Source organism: Zootoca vivipara, chromosome 5 (assembly GCF_965207765.1).
Source record: "Zootoca vivipara chromosome 5, rZooViv2.hap1.1, whole genome shotgun sequence".
Lineage (NCBI taxonomy): Eukaryota > Metazoa > Chordata > Lepidosauria > Squamata > Lacertidae > Zootoca > Zootoca vivipara.
In genome coordinates, this window is record NC_142588.1 from 93765793 (window position 1) to 93790219 (window position 24427).

The 24427-nt window shown below is 49.4% G+C and overlaps 2 long non-coding RNA genes across 2 annotated transcripts; both read right to left on the minus strand.

Annotated features, from left to right (window-relative positions):
- Positions 1–4596: 4596 nt before the first annotated feature.
- LOC148685808 (uncharacterized) lies at positions 4597–5929 on the minus strand. Its single transcript, XR_015949943.1, has 2 exons — positions 5818–5929; positions 4597–5026 (listed from the first exon to the last, which is right to left on the minus strand). It is a non-coding gene; the product is annotated as an uncharacterized LOC148685808 (long non-coding RNA).
- Positions 5930–8555: 2626 nt separating this feature from the next.
- On the minus strand, positions 8556–10077 carry LOC148685809 (uncharacterized). The gene is made up of 4 exons (XR_015949941.1): positions 9402–10077; positions 9011–9093; positions 8765–8876; positions 8556–8657 (listed from the first exon to the last, which is right to left on the minus strand). It is a non-coding gene; the product is annotated as an uncharacterized LOC148685809 (long non-coding RNA).
- Between the last annotated feature and the right edge of the window lie 14350 nt (positions 10078–24427).

Consider the following 24427-nt stretch of genomic DNA (forward strand, 5'->3'; position numbering starts at 1 on the left):
ACTATAGTTGCTGGAAATCTAAAAGCCAAGGGGCTTTAGCCACTGTTTCCAAAACTTTATGTCAGCAGGAAAATACACAGTTCTCTCTCAGCTCAGTACTGGGCTTCAATGCAAATCAGTGGGTTTCAAAAGTTCCTACACAGTTCTAAAGGCCAGGAATATATATATATATATAACAATTGGAGGTTTGTCCTAGCTGAGCATTTGGCTACAGAAAGAATGGCTATTGTTCCAGTTTGCCAGAATCAGGAGAGGCTTGCATTAGATATCAGTGGGCTACCAGAAGCTTCTCCCATCATTTCCAAAGCCAGAACTGAGGTGTGCACCTGCCCAGCTCTTCCAGTTACATCCCCAACCCAGCTATAGCCCTGTATCACCTAGGGAGTTGCTGGAACCCTCCCCATATCTGTATGACCTAGGGAGTTGCTGGAACCCACCCCATGGTTCAATTTCTGAAACTGTTTTGGGTCTGTTCGCTCAAGTGAGGCAGGTACACTGCCCTTCCTTCCAAATTAAGGATACTGCTTTGGGGGCAGGTAGACTTCTACTGTGGGTCCCACTCAATTGATGCCTCCCATACAAATATACATACATACATATATAAGGGTCTAAGATTTACTGCGTCTCCTTGTCTCCTTGATGTTTGGTGCTGCATAAGATGGACATTCCTCAACCCGTGCGTCGAGTGACAGCGTCCGGAGTGTCACAGCAGGGGCTACTTCGGTTTCCCATGCGCTGGGCGTCTTTTGCCGGTCAGACGCTGCAAGGGGAAACTGGTGCACCGTGCGCTGGGTGCCCACTTCTGATTAGGCACAGCAGGGTGTGGATCCAGGGGGTCACCTCAGGCACTTTCACCAGTTGGAATGGATACCTCACCACCTAGGAATGAAGAGGGTCTCGTCTCCCTTCCTTCAAGGATTCACTCAGGGACTCGCTAGCGTCAGGCTGGAACCATTGTGTCAGGCTCCGCAAGGCTACACGCTCTTCGCTCGAGTGATTTCCTGTAGATAAAAAACAAAGGAGGGGGGGGGAGAGAGATTGTCCTTGTAGCTGCCGCTGCTGTTTTAGAACTTCTTGCTGGTTAGTCCACCACCAAACTCTCCGAGGTAGTGCGTCCCACGTATTGGACATTGAGGTGCGTCTGGCACACAGAAGTCATCTCTGGGATGTAGCAGCAGTTAGTTGAGAAGTCATCTCTGGGATATAGCAGCAGTGCCTTACAGCAGTCTTTGCAAGGCTTGCAACAGGATTCCACGTCTGGTCCATCTTTCAGGATCTCCCCGTGGTTTCTCTTTCCTTCCACAGAACTTCATGCATGTGCAGGGTCGAGGGGGGCGCTTTAAATCCGTATTTGCCTCCCATCCAGCTGCCGACGGCTGAGTTCTGCTAGGATACTGAAGCCTGTTTTTCAAATTATGCAAAGTCTTGTGGTTTCTAGAAGAAGAAAAACTTACAGCTGCTTTGTAGCAACGGGCTGTTTCCGTGAGACATAAAAATTTTAAAGTCAAAGCATTTAGAGCAGTAGTGTTTTTGTAAGCTGAAACGTGGACCTCCAAAGCATAACATCTTTTTCTCCCTACTTTCACAGCAACGGTCTTGGTCACACAATGTCACACAATAGAATGTCCGAAATGGCAACACCAGCCAGGCACAGCCACAGTCTCTAAGTGCAGCTTGCAGGAGAAAGCAAGTTGTGCAAATACAAATCATGCAGAATCGCTTGTGTAACCAAATAAGGGGGGTTACGCCACACATCTCTGCCGGAGGTTTGAGAGTTATTGAGATGTTGCAGCCTGTCTTCCAATGGTAGTGTTAGATTCAAACAGACAATGTCTTTACACACAAATCTCCATTCAGTATAACTTCCTTCTACCTTATCCTGAATTCTTTAGTTGATAAACATTCATTTCATTAAAATATACAGTTCTACAAATTTTCCAACGTTGCTGTCACAAAAACATATGAAATGGGGTTGCAGGTAGGAGGGTAAAACCCTTTAAACATAGTTTGCTTTTAGAAGGACTCAAATGTCTCTTTTTCCCCATTCTTGTAAGTTTCCCCAAAAACTAAAGTCTGCACAGTTCCAACAGGACTTGGGAAAAAGATGTTAATTGTTCAAATAAAATTTATTGTCTCTTGCGTTGTGAACTACTTAAGTACATGATTTTTTTTCTCCTTTTCTTTTGAAGCCAGCTGAAGCATATGAAAACATTTTCTGAGCACCGTTACTGGCATTTTGTCAGTATCCTGTGCGGCGGTAGCCTCATTTCTAGTGTGGTGAATAGCATTTTAAAGGTTGCAGAGATGATTTTTCTGAACAAATCCTCCGCTGTCTGTTTGTACAGCCCTTTTAGGCATAAAATCAGTCTGATGCTTCTTTTGGCTTTTTGGTGCTGTTTCAAGGATATTTAAAAACAGAATACTGGGTGCCTATGTTTATAACAAAGTCCAGATGCAGGTAACTCTTAAGTCACCTTGACCATGGCTCCTTGCCATGCCTGCCAAACCGACGAACTCTCTTCTGCTGGGACCCCCTTGTCCCATCTTTCTCCGAACACTCTTCCTTCCTCTTTTACATTGACCGAGACATCTCCGTCCTAGCAACTGACCTTCACCAGTGACCTTTGAACCCCTTCTGGTTCCTCACTGGTCCTTGAGCCATTATTTGTTGCTGTTTAACCACTGCCTTTCTCTTCATCTTCTTTCTCAAAATGCCTTTCTTCTCTCTGGGGGGGGGGGGGAATACTGGTTTGCACCACCTTTTTTCTCTGAACTTGTTGTTGGCAGGACTTGTAAATTAAATTTCTTTTATGACATTCTGAATTTATCAATCATGAATTCTAGGTAAATCACATTTTCCCCTCCTCTTGACCATACTCCTCCCATTTATGGCCCTGTAAAGTATCCCCTCATTCACAGCACGCACTGCAAACTTTGCCACACATACCATGCATTGGACACTTTACCACACTCTACCTCCCAGTTTTTCCTTGTTTCCTAAGTATCTGTTTGTCAAGGGACCTCTTCCCTACTGACTACTAACATACACATTTTCCTCCTCCCTTTGCCTTTTACCCAAAGCGCCTGGTTCCCCAGTTGACCTCTGATTAACTGAGTACTACCAACACGCTGGAGATGTGATCAGGATCTCCCTTCCCCTCATTAAAGGGGGCCAATTCCCTTCAAGGTACCTTTTCCCTTTCTACTTACCCCAGCCGGCTTTTCCTGTTCTTCCCTTCCAACCTCGGTCCTTTTGCCTCTTCGTTCAGGGCACGGAAACTCAAGGGCCACCTCTGATCCTCCGGAAAAAGTCTGCCGGTGTGCACCAGACCAGAGGCGCCGTTAGGAATCTGCGCCCTGTCCAGTGGGGCAAAAGGGGACTGCCTCTGGTTCAGGGAAATGCCCTCATCCGAGTCACGCTTGCACCAGAAATGTAAGGACACCAGAAATGTAATGTGGATGATTGGCTTCCCAAATTGACCAGACGAAATCTCAGGCAGTTGTACATATTATAAAACAGATTTATTAAAACATTTATTGCAATAAATGGTGGCAGTGAGAATGAGTTTCTCATTCTGCCCGACCCATGGGCATACACAGAGTGCTTTTATACCTTTTTGACAGAGTGAAGTGAAGATCAGCCTTTCTGCAGTACTTCATCAACCAATCAAGAGAGAGCACCCCAAGATGCAAAGTCATTTACCTAACTCCACTAAGTGGCGTTATGTACCTGGTACTTTCATACACGTGTCTATCTGGAATTTTACAGGCACAATTGTGGTTGTGCCCTACTTAGAATTTGCGGTGGGCTGCATCCTCTTGCTCTTGTGGTTTATGCTAGAATTTCTTAGAAGTGCTGTGTGTGGTTAGATCTTTGCATTAGATGTGCAAACATGCTGTGCCTGTTTGCTTTCTATCAGAGGCAGAGAGATTTAGAATTGAATATACAAAATGGAGTTCTTCTTGCTCTCCTGCGTGGCCTGACCAGGATTATTCTGGCCCTGGTCATTGCCACCCTATAAAAGTAAGGCAGCTTTGGAGAAGCAATTAGAAGGCTGGCAAGCAGCCAAATTGGCTGGACTCCGGGGCTAAAGTTTGCCTAGCAACTGAGAGGCCTAGCAACAGGCTGTGATTGGATGAAAGTTCCATGAGAAGCAGCATGATACTGCAAGGCCGTTGTTGGGGAGTTTTGAGAGATTCTGGAGATAGTTGGTGTGTGTTAGATGAGAGAGCTGTGTATGCTAACTTTGCTTTTGGTTTTGCTCTGCTGTATATAAGAAAAGCAACTGGAACTCAATTTGCTGTTCCTGAAGTTCTGTTCCTGAACCAGTGCACTGGGCTGCACACAGTCTTGCAGGGTGTCCGCTGCGGGAGGATCGGCGTAAGATCCACCAATACGCTTCAGGTTACAGACTCCGCTAACCCAGAAATAGTACCTCGAGTTAAGAACTTTGCTTCAGGATGAGAACAGAAATTGCACAGTGGCGGTGCGGTAACAACGGGAGGCCCCATTAGCTAAAGTGGTACCTTAGGGTAAGAACAGTTTCTGGTTAAGAACGGACCTCCAGAACGAATTAAGTTCTTTTTAAAAAATAATAATATTTATTCATTTTATAATTAAACACAACTGACAACACATAATACAAACATAACACCAACCTAAAACAACATAAAGAATAAAAACTAAAAAACTAAAATGCAATAATCATTTTCCTTTAACATTTTAAAAGGAGACCTCCTCGAACTCCCCCTATCTGCGGTTCGTTTCTGCTCATCTTTAGCAATTTCTACTTCTTAATTTTAAATTCTTCCCATTTCCATTCTCTCAATATAGCAACTAGATGCGCCAGCGGATCAAGACGCAAAGAGGGGCCTGGGATGATACTCGGTGCCCTCGAACCTCTTCTGCTCTTTCAAGGATGATACAGATCCGCAGGCTGAGGGCCAGCAAGAGCCTGGGGAAGTTCTCCTCCAGCAGACCTGAAGCCTCGGGTAATGTGAGGATCCGGCACAAAGCGTTGGTAGCCTGGAGGGACAAAGACAGGAGAACGGCATTCAGCAGAGGTCATCGTCAGATCAAGATCTCCCAACTCTCTATGCAGGAAGCAACATAGAAACTGAATGGTTTCCTACCGCTGTTGGAATCTGTGTATTGGAGTCCTTCTCCAGGATCCTCCTCACCATTGGTTTTATGAGCTGGCTGCAGGCACACTGATTGCTGACAACAGCTCCCCAGATCGCTGCGGCTCTTCTGCAATTTTTCAAAAGAGATTTTTTTATTTCCCCCCCCTTTTCTTAAAAAAAGTCAGGCCTTTTTTCTTTTTTTTACTTTATATCGCACATACGTACATTAAATTTAGCCCTCCCCATTTCCACATCATGAAAACTTTACACATTGGCATATATACCTTTTGCAAAGCAATCTCCCCTATCTCCCCAATCTCAGCCTATCTCTTGGGCTCAGCCCTCCCCCAAGCGCCCAGAGAGAGAAGGGAGGGCCACCCCAAATGCATTAGCAGGTCCCTTACGCCAGCGGATCCAGACGGGATGAGGGGCCTGCGATGGTACTCGGTGCCCTCGAACCTCTTCAGTTGTTTTCCAGAACAAAGCTGATCCTCAGGCTGAGCGCCAGCAAGATCCTGGGGAAGTTGTCCTCCAGCAGACCGGAAGCCTCCGGTAATGCTAGGATCCTGCACAAAGCGTTGGTGGCCTGGAGAGACAAAGACAGGAGAACGGCATTCAGCAGAGCTCATCGTCAGATCAAGATCTCCCAACTCTCTATGCAGGAAGCAACATAGAAACTGAATGGTTTCCTACCGCTGTTGGAACCTGCGGATTGGTGTCCTTCCCCAGGATCCTCCTCAGCAGAGGTTTTACGAGTTGACTGCTGGTTCCTAAGCACAGCTCCCCAGATCGCTGCAGCTCTTCTGCAATTTTTAAAAAGAGATTTTTAAATTCAGCTCTCTCCATTTCCACCTCACAAAAACTTTGCACATTGGCAAAGCAATCTCCCCTAATTCCTATATCTTATTTCCCCGTAACACAGAGATCCTTACTCATCGCAGCCAATTGAGCAGTCCAGCAAGGTGTGCATCACTGGGCTGAGACGCTTTGCGGTGAGGTCGACCACTGCCGTAAGTGTTTCCTCTTTAGTGTGGGAGTCTGAAATCCCAGGGAGCTGATGGTAAATTTCCTTGACAATCATGGCCATCCCAGCAGCTTTGTAACTGAAGCATTTCACCATCGGTGATACCTCCAAAATGCCCAACCAGTTCTTTCATGGCCTGCACAGTGGTCCTTAGTCAAGTGAAGGAATTAAGAATATTGTATTTATTTTTCCATTTTAAAAATTTGCATACTGCCCTTCACCCTTCACCATGGAGCAGTCCAACAGGCAGTCTACAACGGGGATCAGCCGCTTCGCAGCGAGGTTGGCTATAGCTGCAAGAGCCTCTTCTTTTGTGCGGGCGTCTGAGATGTTTGGGAGATGATTGTAGATCTCTTTGACAATCATGGGCAGCTGGAAGAAGATAAAAGAAGACCAGGATGAGAAAGTGAGGTGGACCTGAAAGAAAACAAGGGATTTTGGAGAAATGATATAAAAAAGATGTTCAAAGTGATTATACACCCTCCCCAAAGAAAAACAAACAAACTGTGACTACAGCAGCTAGGATTCTCTATGCACAGAAATGGAAAAACAAAAAGGTTCCCAGCAGAAAAGAATGGGTAAGCAAAGAATAGATCAGCAAAGGTGGCAGCTAAAATAACAGAACTTCACCATGACTGTTTTATGTTTAATGGAAGGCTTTTTAGGACTATTTGAAGACATATTACAATATCACAAATTCGCGAGCAGAATTTGAACTATGAGCAACAGATATAATGAGAGACTATTTAATTTTTGCTATGATACAAAAGGGTGAAGTTAGGGAGTTGTGGCCCCATTAGCTAAAGTGGTTTCTTAGGGTAAGAACAGTTTCAGGTTAAGAACGGACCTCCAGAACGAATTAAGTTCTTTACCAGAGGTAGCACTGTACTCTTTTGGGCACCTGCTAAGAACATTCTTGTTTAGACATGCCTACCCAGATATTTGGGACGTGGGTGGCACTGTGGGTTAAACCACAGAGCCTAGGGCTTGCCGATCAAAAGGTCGGTGGTTCGAATCCCCACGACGGGGTGAGCTCCCGTTGCTCGGTCCCAGCTCCTGCCAACCTAGCAGTTCGAAAGCATGTCAAAGCGCAAGTAGATAAATAGCTACTGCTACAGCGGGAAGGTAAACGGTGTTTCCGTGCGCTGCTCTGGTTCGGCAGAAGTGGCTTTGTCATGCTGGCCACATGACCTGGAAGCTGTACGCCGGCTCCCTCGGCCAATAACACAACATGAGCACCGCAACCCCAGAGTCGGTCACGACTGGACCTAATGGTCAGGGGTCCCTTTACCTTTACCTTTACCCAGATGTTTAGAAAGCTGGTGCAAATGTTAATCTGGTTTTAGTCTACTGTATTGTTATTTTAATTTTTCAAAAGTCTCAAATTATTGTTGTTAGTTTTTCTAATCGATATTTTCTTATCTTTTCTTTTCAGCCGCTCTGAAGTTTGTTTTATTACAACCAACAGCACATACATTTTCTGAAATAAGTCATAAGTTTATCCCCATTTCCCAGAAAGCAGGCCTGGAGGGGGGGGGGGCTGCTCTTCTTGCCTCACCTGCCAGTCCTTTTCACCTTCTTATCTTGCCAGAAGACGGATGCCTTTGAAAAAGTTTTCTTCACTCGACAGCATATCCCAGCAGCTTCTCAACTGAAACATTTCGCCATCGGTGACACCTCCAAAACGCCCAACCAGTTGTTTCAGGGTCTGCACTGTGGTCCTGAGTCAAGTGAAGGAACCAAGAATATTGTACTATTTATTTTTCCATTTTAAAAATTTGCATACTGCCCTTCACCCGTAGATCTCAGGGCAGTTCACAACATACAAATACAAAAGAAGAAGCACAAAATAAATAAGAAAAACATGAACAAACCAAACCAATAACCCCTCTCCCTCTCACAGACACAGTTGAAAGGGCGTAGGATGCGAGCAGAATTTGAACTATGAGCAACAGAAATAATGAGAGACTATTTTATTTTTGCTATGATATAAAAGGGTGAAGTTAGGGAGTTGTGGTGCAAAACGACTGAAGAGTACAGGAGTTGGGGAAGCCACACCAAAATCAGCCCATCCAACATCCTTGTGTCCTTCAGGTGTTTTGGACTAGAACTCCCATCTTCAGCCCAGTTGGTGGGAGTTGTGGTCCAAAACGACGGAAGGCTACAGGAGTTGGGGAAGCCTGGGTCTCTTAGCTACCTAACCTTAGCAGAACCTCCATGTCCAAAGGAAGCCTATCTCTTGGGGGAGGGCTGAGCCATCTCTGCTACGGGTCAGGCTGACAAGCGCCCAGAGAGAGAAGGGAGGGCCACCCCAAATGCATTAGTAGGTCCCTTACGCCAGCGGATCGAGGCGGGAAGAGGGGCCTGTGATGGTACTCGACCCTCTGCTGCTCTTTTCCAGGACAAAGCTGAGGCGGAGGCTGAGTGCCAGCAGGATCCTGGGGAAGTTTTCCTCTACCAGACCTGAAGCCTCGGATATTTTGAGGATCTGGCTCAAAGCGTTGGTGGCCTGGAGGGACAAAGACAGGAGAACGGCATTCAGCAGAGGTCATCGTCAGATCAAGATCTCCCAACTCTCTATGCAGGAAGCAACATAGAAACTGAATGGTTTCCTACCGCTGTTGGAATCTGCGAATCCTTCCCCAGGATCCTCCTCACCAGGGGTTTCATCAGTTGACTGCTGGCATATCGGTTGCTGATGACAGCTCCCCAGATCGCTGCGGCTCTTCTGCAATTTTTCAAAAGAGATTTTTTCAAAAGAGATTTCAAGATTGAGACTAGTGGTTTAACAATGTCAACATGCAGCTAAAAATTTTACTTGAGTGTACATATTCAAAACAACACTATCCGTAACAACACTACCTCAAGAATAGACGGCACAGGAAGAGACGGCTTGTGCGCTAGGTCTTAGAAGCATCGGAATCGGAATCGGATTCGCACAGCCCCTGTTGGAGCATAATTGGTTTTTTGCTATGATACAGAAGAGTGAAGTTAGGGTGGCAGCAGTGTGTTAGAAGAAAAATAAAACACCATGAAAAATGGGATGGAAAGTAGGAGGGTGGGGAGGGAGGAAAATTTATTGGTGGTTGTTTTTTGGAAGCCGAACTGCAGCAGAATGGAAACGAGCCACAGCGAGCCACAGCCACGGAAACCGATGCCTTTTTCCTTCCCAGAAACAAGCTAATTCTACATCCGAAGAGAAAGTTTAATTTATAGGAAATCTGCTCCCCCCTGCCTCCGTTTTGAGCCTTACATCTTCCATCTCCATGCCACACTCCTCAATGAAGGACCTCAGCAGCACGCCTGCAGCCTGAGAGATGGCTCTGTCTTCAACCGTCAGGTTTTGAATCACCTTCAATACAACTTCACTGACTTGGCTGGGCGTCAGGTGCTCCCCAAAGGCTTGGCACAAAGAAGAAAGAAGAGGGAGTTTTCTTCTGCTCCACATCTGACCACTTTTCAGTAGACCCAAGGGCGCCTTCACAAACAAAGTGACCTATCTATCCACTCTGCCTTGCAGAGGGTTGAACTAGAGTGGGGATTTGAACAGGCTTCCTCAACCTCGGCACAGGAAGAGTCGGCTTGTGCGCTAGGTGGAAGTTTCTGAATCGGAATCAGATTCGCACAGCCCCTGTTGGAGCATAAAAAAGTGCATCTTTTATTATGTATTCATTCATCTTCTATAAAAAAATAATCCATACACTATATGTTATCCATGATAGCAGTGAATGCAGCTGAAGTGGTACAATTAAATAAAAAATGTGTAAATGCTTAAGAACATTAGACAGTTAAATTGCAAGGAATAAAGAAACCCTTAGAAACATCAGAATAGTGAATACTGCTCATAAGTATAGGGCAGAGTTGCACAATTTAGTAGTATGAATGGTTGTTTAAATATCCATGCAATGCTACTACCCCCTCTTCCAACCTACCCATTATTTAACTCTTCTTTACTGCTAAACAAGCAGTTATGAGGAATATTAGCACCGTTTGTATGTCTTAGAATAGGGATGTTTTTAGACTCCAAATCCCATTTTCAATTGCTGATGGTGATGGGATCGGAAGTTTAGTAACATCTGGAGAGCTTCAGGTTCATCACTGACATAAACCACACTTACTGTGTGCAAGCGAATTGTGCTTGTTTCACTACTCCTGGTTCACGGGGACCACACTCAGTAAACTAAGAACAAACCTTGGCTACTGATTGTCTATGAATTGACTACAGAAAATGTCCCTATTTTCACCCGAGGAATGTTGGAGAGTATGAGTGCCCCTGGCAAAGTGTTTCCGACACGGCAAAATAGAATGCCATTCCGACCGCCGTCTCTTTCCTGTCTTGGCGACGTAGGTGTTTCCGCACCTCTCTGAAGATGTTTTTGTAATTTTTGGGGGAAGATGCCGCCAAAGTCCTGTAACATCAAAATAAGAGACAAAGGATGCACAAGCTTGAAGCTGGCAGGAAGAACCGCTAAGTGTTCCTGCACAACAACAACAACAACAACAACAACAACATTACTTGCACCCTGCCTACCTGATTGGGTTGCCCCAGTCACAACCCTCTGCTCCTCTCCAATTTCACCCAAGTCGTATCCCAATATCGAGCTCTCTGTCAAGGAAGGGATGCGAAACTCGCCGGCAAAACTCCCCCCCCCAGTCCGTCGTGCATTTACAAGAGCTCAAGCAGCTCCCTCTGAGGATTCCCTTTCCCTTCTGGGCCGGCGGGATACCTGCCTTCCTCACTCAGCTGCTGCCTGTTTCATCACTTTATAACCATTTAATTTTTTGCGTCTGGGGGGCAGGCAGCTGCCCCCCCCTGCCCCATGCTGGGTACACCCATGAGCAGGAGCTACTTAGAAATGAATTGGCTCCTGGTTTGTTTTTGTTTTATTGTGTATTTTGTGTTCTCATTTTGTATTTTTATGTTGTGAACTGCCCTGCGATCTGCCATTTGTGTGTTTGTGTGTGTGATAATTACAATAATACAACATCCACCTCAGCCCAGCCTTAGCCATGGAATGCAGGCAGCATCCTTAGACCAAGCCCAGCCATTCATGCACCAACCTTGGTGTTGCCCACAGGGAATGATGAATGGCAGCTGGTCCTTTGGGGTTTCAGACAGAGAGTCTTTTATATAAAATAAAAATAGTCTGAAATTGCAGTGTCACGCACATCGAAATCCAGGTGTTCCGCCACATATTTTATTAGGAAGCTGTTGGACTTCACGGCTCTTTGGCGCTCATAGATGGTTGTGGGGTAAATAGCCATATGTGTGCTGTGGGAGAGAAATAACCATCATCACACGTTAATCCGGGTTTGCAAATTCACAAAGCTTTGGTTACTGCCTGGATCAATCATGCCGGGACCATAGAGGGTTAACTCCAAATTGCAAAAAGGGGTTGTTTTGAAAAAAAGAATGTTTGCTGCAATTTGTTCTACTTCATTATTATTATTATTATTATTATTATTATTATTATTATTATTATTATTATTATTATATACCTTCTTTGACAAGGACTGGAGGCAGCTTACAAACAAAATAAGAACTAAAGATATAGAAAAAAGCCATTAAAACACATTAAACATTAATAGAATTAGAAATTAATTGGCTCTTGGTTTGTTTTTGTTTTATTGTGTATTTTGTCTTCTCATTTTGTATTTTCATGTTGCGAACTGCCCTGCGATCTGCCATTTGTGTGTGTGTTTGTGTGTGTGATAATTACAATAATGCAACGTCCACCTCAGCCCAGCCATAGCCATGGAATGCAGGCAGCATCCTTAGACCAAGCCCAGCCATTCATGCACCAACCTGGGTGTTGCCCACAGGGAATGATGAATGGCAGCTGGTCCTTTGGGGTTTCAGACAGAGAGTCTTTTCCCAGCCCCACCTGGAGATGCTGAGGATTGAACCTGGGACCTTGAGCATCCAAAACAGATGCTCTGCCCCTGAGCCACGGCCTTTCCCCTAATGCCATCAGCAGAGGACATACGCTATCTTTGAATGTGTGCCTTGCACAAGCATTCCTAGCAGAACAGAGGCCCAGTTCACCATCAGCATCCACAACCAGTGAGTTGGCCACAGCTGCCACCCGTGCAATCATTTCAACGAGGTCTGTCCCCGCGCAGGGGATCTGCTGCTTCCCCCCTGCTCTGACATCTTGGGGGCTCCCTTACCTCTAATATCTCCTGCAACATCTTCAGAGAGGGGGCCTCCGACACCAAGCTGCTCAGCATGTTTTGGCAGGCATTGACCGTCTGCTGATAAAAGTCCTGAAAGGAGAGAAGCAAAAGCTGTTAAAAGCTGAAGACCCCCATGGAAATCCCATGTGCTCTGGACTCCAACCACTCCTGACTCTTGGGCCAAGGGCAGCCCATCTGGAGAAGCACACATTCTTCAACTCTATTTCTTTTCAAAGAAAGAAAAGTCTTTTTGCAGCCCGTAGCCAGAACGAAAAATGAGGGGAAGAGCCACAGGGGTGGCTCTTGTGGTAAGACTTTATTTCTATACCACCTGTCCATTGCCCAGGTGAGGGAACACCTTTGAAATGGCACACAGAATCAAGAGAGTCACAGCAAGCTTCAGCAGATCCAGCTAGGGACCCAGGATATTAGGGCTATTGCAATAGGGCAGCCTTGGCCACCAGCTGCTCAGCAAATTTGACATACATCAAGAAAGGTTACAGGTCATGGGATATCAAGATAGAGGACTCCACACTGGGCTCAACTTCCTTGGGGTGTTCCAAACCATTTGGCCCTAACTATCGTACTTTAACCTTCGTTTGTAGCTTACACAGCTCAGACGCTTTAACCTGGCAACCCCATTTCCCTCCATTCATATCTGTGAGGGACAGGGGATATCGCGAAGTCCCTCCCCTCCTGAGTTCAAGCCCATCCCCGAGCACAGGGGAAAGCAGAGAGAGTTCCGATTCCAGTGGGGAAGCAGGAAGTCGTGTCCGAGGCTCAGGCAAGGTAGCGGAGCCAGGGTCCCAGGTGGGACAGGAAGGGGCAAATAAGGGGGGGAGACCCATCCCCCCAACTCCAGAATTGCGCAGAAAGCGGAGAGGAAAGAGGATGGGTCTACCCAGGGTTTTGTGTTGGAGAAAGACGCGCCAAAAGCCATTCGGAGGTTCTGAACCCGACTGAACACAAAGCTCCGTGTAAATAGCAATGACTTCAGCACTGTAAATACGCAGCACCAATAAAAGAATAAAATGCAGAGCTGTGTAGAGTCGTTACTCTGAAGTAGCCCGCTCCGGCCACTGTGACAGCAACCTCCGAATCTTTTTTTGGGCTACTTTGGAGTTGCCGGGATGAGTGCGTCAGAGGCGGAGAAATGGCGGCAGATCGCGGAGAAAGCCCAACAGGACCTGCAGCAACTGGCGCTGCAGGCACAGGGGGAATTAAAGGCAGCTAAAGAAGAAACCAAGAAGGTCCAGGAGGACCGGCTACAACTTGCGGAACAGGTGAGAGCGCTTCAGGAAAAAGAGCAGCAATTAAGGGCGGTGGCGGTAGAGCTCCAAAACAAGTTGGATGCCGAGAAAAACAAGGCGGGAGGGGCCCCCCAACTCCAAGTGCTGCCAGGAAGGAGAGCGGGGACCCTAGTAAGCAAGTTCAATGGAGACCCGAGGGAATATCATGGCTTTGAGACTGAGATCGTGTATGCTCTTGAGCTGCACCATGATGAGTTCCCTGATGATGAGCACAGGGTAGCGTTTATTGTGGAACACCTTACAGGAGCAGCCAGGGAGTGGCTAAGACCGTTAATCGCGACAAAAAATCCTTGCATGAAGAATGTCAAACTATTTCTAGAGCCTTTAAAAACTATGTATGCGTCCGATAGCCATATGGACCAGACCAAGGAGGAACTGCATAATTTAAGGCAAAGAACAATGACAGTTCGCGAATATTGGGCGAGATTCACCATGCTAGTGCACAGACTGGGGTGGGAACTGCACTCGCCTCCGATGGAAGCGGCGTTCTACCTGGGGTTGAATGAGGATGTGAAAGATGAGCTCTCGAGAGGTCCAAAGCCCAGTAATATGGATCAGCTGAGCAAAGCGGCTCTGGCGGTGGGGGTGAGACAGGAATCCCGGTGGAACGACAAGCAAGCAACGCGCGCAAAGCGGGCTTGGTTCCCACGGTTGCAGGAGAAGCCACTCCCCCAACAACCCTTCCAAGCCACGCCTGGGGCCAGCCAGGACCAGGAACCCATGCAAATTGATAGCGCGCGCGGGCTTTTCAAACCCCAGCGGCGACAAGACGCAAGGAGGGAAGGGGCGGGAATTGCTTTCTCTGCAACTCTCCCCAGCATCTCGTCAGAGACTGCCCACATCGCAGAGAGTGGCAAGGAAAGGCGGGAACGATTGTGCCCTCCCCCACTGACGCAGCACCACAGCAGGGAAACGGGAAAGCCTGGTTGCAGGAGACAAGGGGCAGCAGCCAGGCGCAGTCAGCAGACAACAGCCCCAGCCCGCCCACCCGCACAGCGCGGAGCAGAGCCAGCCCACCCCTCCCAGAGCAGGAGTGGTTCTAGAAGTGACGCTAACGCTCCCAAATGGCTATCCGCTGACGGTCCTCGCCTTAATTGACAGTGGTGCATCAGCCAACTTCTTCTCGAGAAACTTTGCAGAAGAGCACCAGATCCAGCTTCTGCAGCTGGACTTTCCCCTGCACGTAGCCACCATTGACCGCAGGGAGTTGCTGGGAGGGGCCATCACTCATCAAACCCCCCCCATGAGAATGACGGTGGGAAGGCACTCAGAGACACTGGCATTCAACGTCACCACCATCTCAGACCCCCCCATCGTCTTGGGCATGAGCTGGCTGGCGCGCCACGACCCCTCCATCAGTTGGCACCAGAGATGCATCACGTTTGGGTCGGACTTTTGTCTGGAACATTGCATGCAGCACCAACCAGGGGAGGGGCCTCCAATAGCCACGGTGGCCACCATGCACGTCAAAGGGGGTGAGGCGATACCCAAACCATACTGGGACCTGCAGGAGGTCTTCAGCGAAGCGGAGTCCGACCACCTACCCCCACACAGGTCTTTTGACTGCCAGATCAACCTGGTGCCAGGGGCAACGATACCCCCAGCCAAGCTGTACGCCATGTCAGATCAGGAACTGGAGGATCTGCGTGCGTTTATAGACAAGAACCTCAAACGGGGGTTCATCAGAGAAAGCAAGGCAGCAGGGGGCAGCCCGGTCTTCTGGGTGGACAAGAAAGACACGCAACAGCGCCGTCTTGTGGTGGATTTTAGACGGCTCAATTCAGTGACAGAGCCAGTGGCTTTCCCCATGCCCAGAGTGGACGATCTCCTGACAGCGGCACGCAGGGGCAAGATTTTCACCAAGCTAGACCTGAGGGGGGCGTACAACTTGATCAGGATCCGGGAAGGCGATGAGTGGAAAACCACGATGTTCACGCCTCTGGGCTCTTTTGAATATCTGGTGATGCCCTTCGGGTTGCAAGGGGGCTCAGCATGCTTCCAGGCCTTCATGCACCACGTCCTGGGGTCCCTCCTCTTCAAGAACTGCTTGGTCTTCCTGGATGACATCCTTATCTATTCCAATGACCCAGTGCAACATGTGAAGGATGTCAGGGAGGTGTTGCAGCGCCTGAAGGAGAACCACCTGTATGTGAAGCTGGAGAAGTGCAAGTTTCACACCAGGGAAGTAGACTTCCTGGGCTACAAACTGTCAGACAAGGGGCTGGCGATGGACAAGGACAAGGTGCAGGCCATCCTGGACTGGCACAGCCCCAGGACGCGCAAAGATGCCCAACGCCTCCTAGGCTTCGCCAACTTCTACAGGAAGTTCATCAAGAACTTCTCTCGCGTTACGGCTCCCATCACGGACTGCCTGAGAGGCAAGCAGAAGTTCAGGTGGACACCTGAGGCGCAAGCAGCGTTCGAAAGCCTCAAGAGGGTGTTCGCTTCAGACCAAAACCTGTTCCACGTGGTGCAGGATGCGCCCCTACGCGTGGAAACAGACGCTTCAGACAGGGCTTTGGGAGCGATCCTGTTGCAACTGGACGCCAACAGAGAGTGGAGACCTTGTGCCTTCTTCTCCAGGAAGTTGACCCAGCCGGAGCGCAACTACACGGTGTTTGATAGGGAACTTCTTGCGATCCACGCTGCTTTCCAGCACTGGCGACACTTCCTGGTGGGCGCCAAGCACCCCATCCAGGTGTGCACAGACCACAAGAACCTGGAGTTCTGGAGAACAGCCAGGGTGCTCAACCAGCGGCAGATACGGGGGGCAGAGTTCTTCTCGAACTTCAACTTCTCCATCCACTACATCCCGGGGGAGCAGAATGTCAGGGCGGATGCCCTCTCCCGCAAACCAGAGTACATGGAGCAGGAGTGGCCACCAGCACCCAGGCACATTTTTCCCCCATCAGCATGGTCCTGCGGAGCAGCAGTGGTGAGCGAGGCAGAACTCACAGCACTGACAGCAGCTGATGAGTTTGCCACCCGCATCTTCAGAGAACTGAGAGGGGGGAGGGAGCAGGCAAAAGACTTTGCAGAACGCAGGGGGCTGCTTTTCTACAAGGGGGCACTGTACCTGCCCACCACCCAGCTTAGACGTAAGGTCCTCAAGCAGATGCACGACAACCCAACGGCGGGTCATTTTGGAAGGGACAAAACCGCTCACCTAGTCATGAGACACTTCTGGTGGCCAGGGGTGCGGGAAGATGTTAGAGACTATGTACGGGGCTGTGACACCTGCCAGCGGGCAAAGGTAGTCAGAGCAGCGCCAGCAGGATTGCTGGAGCCCTTAGCCACACCACACAGGCCGTGGGAAGTGGTGTCCATGGACTTCATCACGGACCTGCCTGCGTCCAGGGGCAAGACCGCAGTGTTGGTGGTGGTGGACCTTATGTCCAAAATGTGCCACTTTATACCGTGTGCCAGGGCGGTCTCTGCAGAAGAGACAGCCAAACTGTTTGTTGACCACGTATTCAGACTGCATGGATTACCTTTAAGGGTTATTTCGGATCGTGGCCGCCAATTTGTTTCCAGGTTCTGGAGGCGGCTCATGAACCTCCTGCAGGTGGAGGTCAGCTTATCGACGGCTAGACACCCGCAGACCAACGGACAGGCGGAGAGGGTCAACGCCATTCTGCAGCAGTACCTGAGATGCTACGTCAGCCAGAGACAATCGCCTGCCACTGGCGGAATTTGCCTACAATAATGCAGTGCACGTCTCCACAGGGGTGTCGCCCTTTAAGGCCAATTATGGGCGCGACCTCAGATCTTTCCCGGAGAGGGAGGGGGAGGAGGAGGAGGAGGGCCCACTGGCAGAGGATTGGGCAGAGGAACTGGAGACGGTGCACCAGCAGCTCAGAGAACACTTGGAAAGGGCCAAGGAAGCGTACAAGAAGGGGGCAGATCGCCACAGGCGACAAGGGGAGGTCATCAGGGTGGGGGACAAGGTTTGGTTGTCCTCGGAGGGCCTTCCCATTAGAGGGAGGTGCAAAAAGCACGGTCACGCAACAGGTCAATCTGGTGGCCTTCAGATTGGCACTACCAGAGGACATGAGGGTGCATCCAGTGTTTCATAGATCGCTGCTGTCGCCGTACAGGGAAAGCAGCAGGCTCCGAGACAGCGAACAAACCCCCGAGGGAGGGGGGGGGAGAGGGAAGGCAGGGAGCAACTCAATGAGGCCACGGCCATCCTTGATTCACGGAGAGGGGTGGGGGGCCTGGAGTACCTCATGGCATGGGAGGATGCTCCACCGTCACAGAATAAATGGGTCCCAGCCACTCAGATACGGGAGGAATTCTTGGTGGAAGAATTTCACGCCCTCTTTCCCCACAGACCCAAGCCCTGGCACATGGAAAGGGAGGGGGAGGGGGAGGAAGTACTGGAGAGCAGTTCACCATGGGGATGGGAAGCGGAGTTTGAGGAACCAGAGGAAGAAGTATGGGCGTCGCCGAGATCCACCCAGTCAGAGGAAGAAGCAGACTGGCAGCACATTTTTACCCCCACCAGCTCTGACGCCACGGACTTTTTGGGATTCCAGTCCTCCCAGGCGGAAGGGGGGGGCTCGCAGGACTGGGGGGAGGTGTTCACACCAACGGGCTCGGAAAGTACTGAGTTCTTAGGCTTCCAGTCGTCACCGACACCTGGGGGGGACCTGGGGAGGGGAGAAGGGGAGCTTGGGAGGGGGGTGGATGTGAGGGACAGGGGATATCGCGAAGTCCCTCCCCTCCTGAGTTCAAGCCCATCCCCGAGCACAGGGGAAAGCAGAGAGAGTTCCGATTCCAGTGGGGAAGCAGGAAGTCGTGTCCGAGGCTCAGGCAAGGTAGCGGAGCCAGGGTCCCAGGTGGGACAGGAAGGGGCAAATAAGGGGGGGAGACCCATCCCCCCAACTCCGGAATTGCGCAGAAAGCGGAGAGGAAAGAGGATGGGTCTACCCAGGCTTTTGTGTTGGAGAAAGACGCGCCAAAAGCCATTCGGAGGTTCTGAACCCGACTGAACACAAAGCTCCGTGTAAATAGCAATGACTTCAGCACTGTAAATACGCAGCACCAATAAAAGAATAAAATGCAGAGCTGTGTAGAGTCGTTACTCTGAAGTAGCCCGCTCCGGCCACTGTGACAGCATCCCTAGAAGCAGAAGGGCTCTGTGTGGCTTGCCCGGCTTTGAGCTTCCAGGAGGGCAAAGTAAAGACCTCCTTGATGCTGTTCTTCAATAGCTGAGACCGAAGGAGGTTGTTCATGGGTGGTCTCAAGGCACTGAAGAGGAAAGAGAAAGGAGGGGAGAGGAAATGATCAGCACCCAGAAGTCCATCAACCTGGTGAGGAAATAGGCACTGTGTCTGGCCAAGGGGTACAATTTCAGGGTATGGCAAGGGAAGTGCCAGGAATAGGTGGGGCAGTGACAAGCTGTAGGGAGACTAGGAGTACCTCCCCATACTTACGTCATCTGCGCGACGGTCTCCATCGCCTGGCGGAGGAGGTAAGTTTAAAACGGCACTGCCAGCTCCGCTTTGATAATTTCCTGTGGTGGGGAAGCACACAGCAGCATGTCAGAGACCTGGAGGCTCCATCCCAGCCACCACCACACCAAGACCAAGCCCTGAATTGTGCTCCCTCTCCAGCCCAGCCCACTTGACACCTTCTTTGCAATTGGCAAGTGGGTCCTCCTAGGGCCAGGGGAGAAGAGTGGGCTTCCTGGATCTGGGAACCAGATCCATCTTTCCTCATAAGAACATCAGATTAGCCTTCTGGACCAGGCCAATGGCCCATCTAGTCCAGCATCCTGTTCTCACAGCGGCCAACCAGACGTCTGTGTGAAACCAGGGAGCAGACCATGAGCACAAGAGCCCTCTCCCCACCTGTGGCTTCCAGCAACTGATATTCAGAAACATTGCTTCCTTCCTCTGTGGAGGTAGAACATAGCAATCATGGCTGGTAGCCATCGCAGCCCACTGAGATCGGTTGTCCCCATAGATCCCCCCCCCGTGGAACCTGCCCCAGCCATTCTGTTGGCTGAGGCCCACTCCCAAGCAGCACCGACCCTACCCCCTTAAAAAGCAAAATACAGACTATACAGTAACTGAACAAGAGAATAAAAACAAAGACAAAGCAAGAAATAATTATACTAAAATTAAACGACTCCCTACCCCAACAAAACATTTTCCCCAGCCCAAACAGAAATAAATAATAAAATAATCTACTATCATAAAAGAGGGGGGAAAACCACCCTTCAAGGTGCAACGGATTAAAACACATAAGGCATTTAAAAACATTTCCACCACTTGCTGCAGAGAGTATGTGCAGCAACAGCAGCAATGTCCCAGGCCTCTCTGCAGGCTGTTTAGCTGTGATGGTGGGTGCAGGCCCCGCCCCCTAGGCCAGGTGGAATTGGCAGGACAAGGGAGCAGTCCCCCAGGCTCTCACAGGCAGCAGCGTGTGATAAATCATCATACTGGGGGTGGTCTTTTTTCTGTTTGTCATTATGGTATGTCTTTTTGTGCTTTTATATTGTAAACCGTCCTGTGATCTTTGGATGAAGGGCAGTACAGAAATTTAATAAATAATAGTAATAGCCACAATGCCCAGGTTCTGTCGGTTCATGGCAATAAACAAAGTGCTTTAAATGATTGGTGTGTCTCTCAGTCCAGAGGCTTTATTTAATCTTCTTTGGAGTGTTACTAATCTATAATGAATTTAAAAAGCTGTTCAATAATACATATATATATATATATATATATATATATATATATATATATATATATATAACTAGTGGCCTTTTTGCTTGGAATAGTTGGAGATGAGACCCCCCCCCCCAAAAGATTGTATACTCTTTTCGTATGCCACAACTTCAGCGAGATTATTAATAGCTAAATCTTGGAAATCTCAAGAAATACCCACAATTGATGACTGGCAGATGAAGATGATGGACTAGATGGGACTTGCCGAGATGACCGGAAGGAGGAGAAGGTCGAAGAAGCAGGGGCGTGGCAAGAGGGAGCGTGGGGGGCGTGCCGCCCCAGGTGCCACCCGGGGGGGTTGACACTCAGTGTGCCCCTCCCCTCCGCCCGCAAATGTGCAGTCCGTACAGGATCACGCCAGAGCCAGCGCCAGAATCTCACCGTGACGCGGTTGTGCCCACGCCGGGGAAAGGGGCGGCGCGGTCCCTTGGCTTCCGCTCAGCTCGTCCGGGGCAGAAGGAAGGCGGGAGGCTCCCAGCCCCCTTCCCCCCTCTCCTTCCCAGAGCGCTGCCTTGATGATGAGGAGGAAGAGGAGGAGGTGGTGGTGGGGAATCCAGAGAGCGCCTCCCTCCCTGTCTGCCAAGCGTGGTGCACTCGGAGCATGGAGCCCGCCTGAGCCACTTGGCGGGCAGCAGCTGCTGTGGCACAACATGGAGGAGGCGGCTGCTCCTGTCCCTGCTGGCCACCGTGGTGTTTCAGGGCAGCTTGGTTGGGTGCAGTCGGGGGTACGTTTCGGGGTGGGGGTGGGGGCTCCAGATCAGCTGGCTTTGCTCTGTTCGTTCCTTTTTTAAGCCCCCTGTTTCCTCTCATTCATTTGAGCAGCTTGTCCTGTTTTGCTGTCCGGAGGCATAGCACGTGGCGCTTGGGAGTTGATTGTTGCCAGGGTTAGGGCTGCCTGGCCGTCTCCATCTTGAGGGTGGGTGGCTACATGGTCCGGCAGCGGCAGCCATCTTAAGAGAGGGATGTTTTTAGGTCCCCAGCGCTGTTGGCTTTTGGAGTTCTTGCTAGCAAATTACAATTGTGCGGACTGCCTTACACAAGCAGGCTCTTTTGAGCTTGCATATTTTATCTCTCTTTCATTTTGCTTCTTTGCCTTATTCTGTGCTTGTTTAATTTGATTTAGGCTTGCTCCATGCCAGAGGGCTATACTATAGCAGCATTTCTCAACCGGTGTTCCGCGGCACACTACTGTGCCGCGAAACACTGGCTGGTGTGCCGCGACGAGAAGGGCGATTTGCACAGTCACGTCGCTGACCCGCCGGAAAGGAAGCCGGCCAGGTTACGACGCGAGGCGAGCGCCTGCGTCGTGACCCGGCCGGCTTCCTTTCCGGCAGGTCAGTGCTGTATATTGACGGCCGCCAGGCACGTGACAATGCAAATCGCCCTCCTGAGGAGGAGGAGGCAGGCGGGGAAGGCTGAGCAGGGCTTCCCTTCGCCGGGCCAGAGCGGCGGCGGCTGCCTGGGGCGGCTGGGAGGGAGGCGGCGGCAGCTGCGCGCCCGTGTCTGCCCGCCTGGGGTCTGTCCCCGCTTGCTCCGCAGGCTCTGCGCCTGGTGGGTCCGCCTGGCTACCGCGCAGCAGTTCTTCAGTGGCATGCTTTACCAGTACGTCTCCCCTCCAAACTAAACTAAATATAGGGCAGCACAGAGTTGGTGTGCCGCGGGATTTTTTTTCATAGAAAAGTGTGCCGTGGCCCAAAAAAGGTTGAGAAACACTGTACTATAGTACTGGGGGCTGGTTCTTCAATCACAGCAAACACTGCTTGTCTGGGTCCTAGTGCCCCAACTACCCGGTAGTTTTCAAGGTTCCACTTGTACCATGAGTCCATTGCTGGCAGTGGCTGCTTCTCCCTAGCAAAGAAACTTATATAGCCAACTAGCTGGCCCTGCACGTGTTGCTGTGCATTAGTCTGTGAGATGGAGGGTAATAGCCCCCCTTCAGGTCCCCCTGAGCTGAGGCAAGATACTGTGGAGAGGGCAGGTTTCATCCCTGTGTCTCCCCCCCCCTGTTGTGACCCATTACCTATCACTGCCCCCTATTCGGACACCCCATCCCCCCCCCCCCAGGCAGGTCCCTACCTCCACTTGGCAAGGTTGGGCCTTGTTGCTGGAAAAGGCCTGTTTTCAGTTGGTTTGGCCTTCATGGATGTATGTGAGTGGTGGATCTCGTGGTGGAGGCGGGGTTTGTGGGTGTGGTGTAGATTTCACAGGAAGGGAGAGGGTGTAGGAGGAGGAGCTAAGGGAATAACGCCACTTGAGGGCGCTGTTTTAGTTTGTGGGAAAGCGGGCGTGTACCTGCGCAGGTAAGAGATGTGAGGCATCCGAGGTTCTGCGAACACATAGGAAGTGGCATGGATCGTTGTGTCCAAATTTCAGGGGGACCGGACAAGCGGGTACCGAGAAAAGTGGAGCCCACAGTTTCGCCATTTTTACATTTATATATATATATAGATTAAACACTGCTTATATTCCCACTTATTTATTTTATGGTCTCATCTGGTGTTTCCAGTGCCACTTAATCATAGGCAGTTTTACATTTCAGAAAGCATTCACGACACTGCCGGAATTTTGTCTATTTTAATTGTGCTGATTTTAGTTTATGTTCTGTTCCATCCCGGCAAATTTAAATTGATTGCTGTTCCAGCAGCCTGAGAATTTAAACGGATTGCTTTCGTTGTTGACCAGTCAGTTACACCCTGTTGCTTATACTTAGGTTCAGGACATTACACGGGTTTAATGTTATTTATAAGGCATTTTATTTCATTCCAATGGTGTGTTAGCTTCCTGCAGTGTTTCTCGAATTATTTAGTCCTCCTCCTGTAGGGGCTTACTCATTGCAGGTTTGATTCCCATGTGGGACAGCTGCTTATTCCTGCATTGCAGGGGGTTGGACTAGATGACCCACAGAGTCCCTTCCAAATCTACAGTTCTATTGAACTCATTTTCCCAGCATACATATACTTTAGTGTCTTTTTAATCAAAGCAACCTTGTAGCACCTTAAAAAAATTCAAGGTGTGGTCTCCTTTCTGAAAATTAAGGGGTCCCACCCCCACCTTCAAGGGGCAGAGGGAATGAAAGGCTTTTTTTTAAAAAAAGGGACCTACTAAAGTTGATGGGGTAAATCATGTTCACTTAGAATAGCAGTTCTGCCCTAACTATGTCTACTCAGAAGTGAGCCCCATTGAACTCAATGGGACTTGCTCCCAAGTAAGTGGGGTTTAGGATTGCTGCTTCTCTGTTCAAATGGGAGTTTTTATTGCATCATCATGGGACAACCCCATGCATGTTTCCAGAGAGATAAGTAAGTCCTGCTGTGTTGGATGTGAGGCCTGTTCTTTTGTAAATACAGTTGAGGATTGCTGAATCTGCAAAATTCCTACTGCTGCTTGCTGGAGAGTAAGGCCCACTGAATTCCACAGGACCTACTTCTGAGAAGACATGGTTAGGATTGCAGCATTCAAGGTATTTGGTATTTGGATTCAGGGGAAAACATGTTTGATTGGCAGGGGAGCAATAAAACAAAGCTGGTACGTTGCATTTTTTAAGGGTAGTATTTTGTGTTTGTGTGTAACCTCCTTTTTGCCACTTCAGTTGTGGGGAGTGTGAGAGAACCTGACTTGCAATGGGCAAAACGGAAGGTGAGGAGGCCACAGTTTTCCAGTAACAATTGGCCAGCCTGATTGTGCAAGTCCAAGGAAGAAGAGGCAAGCCTGCTCTTTCCTCCCAGCCCTACTGCCAAGAGAATTGCTACTTCTCTTTTCCTTTCTCTTGTGGGGCTTTGCCTTTCAATAGCTGCCTAGCAGGCAGGAATGCTACGGTTCACCATTCCTTCAAGCAAGGGGACTGACTGCACCTGTTGAGTTTCTGGCTGCAAGAAACTTAACCCAGAAGGTGGCAGCCTGCATCTCTTGAGTGCATTCAAAAGAGAATTCTTTCTTCTCCTTGGATCCCATCCTTCCTGCCAAGGAGCTTCCCTGTGTCCCCACCCACATTGAATTCTAACAAAAACAATAATATGAAGCAGGTTAGGTTGCACTGTAGTTCAGCTGCACTAATTGAG